Here is a 3,737-nt window from a genome sequence, read left to right as displayed (position 1 = left end):
TTTACTGGTCTAGTTGTGAGGATTTTTGTTTTCTTTACATTGAGGTGCAATTCAGACTGAAGGCTGCAGTCTTTGATTGTCATCATTAAGGTTTTTAAGTCCTCTTTGCTTTCAGCAATAAAAGGTTTATCATCTACATATTGCAAGTTGTAAATGAGTCTTCTTCCAATCCTGAGGCCATGCTCTGTTTCACATAATCCAGTTTCTCAGATAATTTGTTCAGCATACAGAATGAATAAATATGGTAAAAGAATACAGCCCTGGAGCACACCTTTCTTGATTTAAAATCATTCAATGTCCCCTTGCTCTATTCAAACAACTATCTCTTGGTCTATGTACAGGTTCCTCATGAGTGTAATCAAGTATTCTAGAATGTCCGTTCTTTACAATGTCATCCATAGTTTGCAACGATCCATACAATCGAAAGCCCTTGCACAGTCAATAAAACAGAGATGAACATTTCTCTGGTATCCTCAGCTTTCAGACAAGATCCATCTGATGTTAGAAATGATATCCCTAGTTCCATGTACTTCTTTAATGTTTCTAGTAATAAACTCTTTTTCATTTTATCTTTAAGATTTTTGTTAAATTGTATTTTCTCTCTGTTTTCTTGATCACCTTCCTAAGGGGCTTATTACTTTTTTAGTTCTAACAAGGATATAAATTTTGTTGATTATTATTATTTTTTATACAACATATATTTAATCAGTTTCCTCTCTTATTTTTCTTATTCCCTTTCTTCTACTTATTTTGCATTTAATTTGCTCTACTTTTTCCAGTTTCTTATGAGCAAGGAAACTGTTTGTGTTTTAACACTGTGTGTTTTCTCCCCCAACTTTTTTATTGTAAATTGAGTGAAGGTTTAGAGAGCAGATTATCAGTTTTACATTCAACAGATCATATACTTTGCTACTTTACATGTACCAACAGTTAACAATATTTACCTCTATTCGCTATTGCATTCTTCTTCCCTGTGTCTCCCGCAACCTTCATCTTTCCTCTGTTAACCTCCCTCTTGTTGTATATTGCCTGCCCTGTCACCCATGTTAAGATGGGTCTATCCTCTACCCATGAATAAATTTCCCTCCCTCCCCCATAACCATTATAGATACTTTATCAAGAAAAAAAAATTTTTTTTAACTTTTTACAACACTGTCTTATACAGTATTTGTCCTTTTGTGATTGACTAATTTCACTCAGCATAATGCCCTCCAGGTTCAGCCATGTTGTGAGGTGTTTTATAGATTCATCATTATTCTCCAACATTTTATAGTATTCCATTGTTTGTATGTACCAAAAATTGTTTAACCATTCTTCTGTTGACGGGCATTTAGGCTGTTTCCATCTTTTTGATGTGTCTCTTGTAGACAGCATATTGAAGGATCCTGTTTTCTTATCCATTCTGCTCTCTATGTCTCCTTACCAGTGTATTTAACCCATTTACATTTAGTGTAATTATCAGTAGGTATGAATTGATTACTGTCATTTTTCTGTGAATGTCAGTTATTTTCTCTTGTTTCTTCCCGTGAGCTAAAATTATGTGTTGTCTCTGAGTGTTTGGGGGTTGTCGGTATTTGTAAAAACAAACAGTGCAGTTGTTGGACTTGGAGGGGAAAATCTCTGTTGGGCTCCTGCAATTCAAGATGCTCATGAGGTGGTTGTGGAAAAGATGTGACAGCAGAGTTCCTGGCCCTCGACAGAGTTCCTATCAGCCTTGTGTTATCTATTTTCGAGGCACTCAATCTGGAAGTAGTTTATGGGGACCCTTGATGGAGTCAGTCTCAGTGTTTGTTAGGACAACAGGGAAGCTGGGGGCTAGGTAACTGGTTAAATGCTGGTTTGGTGCTGTGGAGACGACCCCACCTAAATGCAGCACACCAAAGTGGCACAGCTAGCCCCCAACTTACACTGGTGTGGCTCCCAATCATGTGATGCCAAACTCCAAGAGAGCAGCCTCGGGGCTGTGGGTAGATGAGGGTGGGAGCTGGCTACACTTCTCGTCACCAGGGAAGTGTGGGGGGAAAGAAGAAATCACACCTTTCCCATCACCCACACAAATCTGCTCTGCCAGTCCTTCCTCTGGCTGCTTACAAGATGACTGAGCTATGTCTGTCTAGCCATTCAGCCATTAGTCTCCTTCTCTCACTGTACTTGGCTCTGCTTCTCCTCCCAACAAGCACTCTGTCCACCACTTTAACTTTTCTTCTGAGGTTCAAAGTGCCAGAATTTTCATCTGTGTTTGTTTTGTTTGATCTCTAATATCCTTGTTGTAGAGGGTCCATGTAGTGCATCTGCCTAGTTCTCCATCTTTCCTGGAGTTCCAACACTGTCTTCTTTTTAATTAAAAGTGTTTAAAGCTAGCAAAAACTTTCACTCTCATCACTGCTTTTACAGCATCCCATGATATTTGGAGTCCTGGTGTGACGCTGTTGGTTAATGCGCCAGACTTCAAAGCCATTTGAGCTGCAAAGACGGCAGCTCAAGCTCACCAGCTGCTCCTCGGAAACTCTATACAGGGTCGCTATGATTTGGATGCCGACTCAACGGCACTTACAAACTAAGCAAAAATCATGCTTAGGATGACTCCTGATGTGGCACTGCAGGATAAACACTGGACTACTAACCACAAGATCAGCAGTTCAAACCCACCAGCAACTCCTGGGAAACCCTACACAGGGCTGCTGGTCACTATGAATTGGAACACTACAGCAGTTAACAACAGCAAAAATGCCTAGGGTATCAATCTTTGTGCAGTCTATTTCCTTTTTGACAACTTCCAGTTTTCCTAGATTTATACATCCTATGTGTAGGAATTCATCCTAGGCACTTTTTCCTAGACTTATTCTTCATACAGGAGTCCTGGGTGTGGCGCTGTGGGTTAATGCACCGGACTGCAAAGCCATTTGAGCTGCAAGGTCGGTGCTTCAGGCTCACCAGCAACTCCTTGGAAACCCTATACAGGGTTGCTATAGATCAGAACTGACTTGACAGCAGTTAACAATAACAACAACAACATACTTCATATAGAGTCCTGGTGTGGTGCTATACAATGAGAACTGGACTGTTAACCACAGTTTGGCAGTTCAAACCCACCAGCTGCTCCTTGGAAACCCTATGTAAGGTCGTTATGAGTTGGAACTGACTCCAAGGCACTTAACAACAAGAAAAACATACTTAATACATTCCACGTTCTGATTACTAATGTTTTTCTCATTTTGAGTTGTTCCCCATCAGCAAATGAAGGTCCCTAAAGCTTTGCTCCATAGGTGTCTTTAAGGTCTATTCTGCTTTGAGGAGGCAGCTCTTCCCAAGTCATATTTTGAGTGCCTTTTACCCTAAGAGGCTCGTCTTCTGGCACTATATATGACAGTGTTTAGCTACTACTCATAAGGTTTTCAGGGGCTATCTATTCAGTAGTAGTCTTCCTCTCCCTCTTTCTAGTCTGTCTTAGTCTGGAAGTTCTGTTGAAACCTGGTCACCATGGATTAACCTGCTGGTATTTTCAATTCCGGTGGCACAGCTTCCAACATCCTCACCAGCATACGGTAATGTACAAGTGTATTTGCTGAGTCATTTTAGATGATCCAATGAGTGTGTAACACAGATACCTCTAGATTATCGATGTCTAATTTATTACTATTTACCCAGAAAATGTACACTAGCATATTTTAATTCTTTGACATTTATAGATTGCCTTCACTACTTAACATATTGTCTATGTTGATGAATATTCCCTG

This window comes from Chrysochloris asiatica, unplaced genomic scaffold (genome assembly GCF_000296735.1).
Source record: "Chrysochloris asiatica unplaced genomic scaffold, ChrAsi1.0 scaffold00028, whole genome shotgun sequence".
In the NCBI taxonomy this organism is placed as follows: domain Eukaryota; kingdom Metazoa; phylum Chordata; class Mammalia; order Afrosoricida; family Chrysochloridae; genus Chrysochloris; species Chrysochloris asiatica.
The sequence above is the reverse complement of the archived record's forward strand: the minus strand, read 5'-3'. Positions refer to the sequence as shown.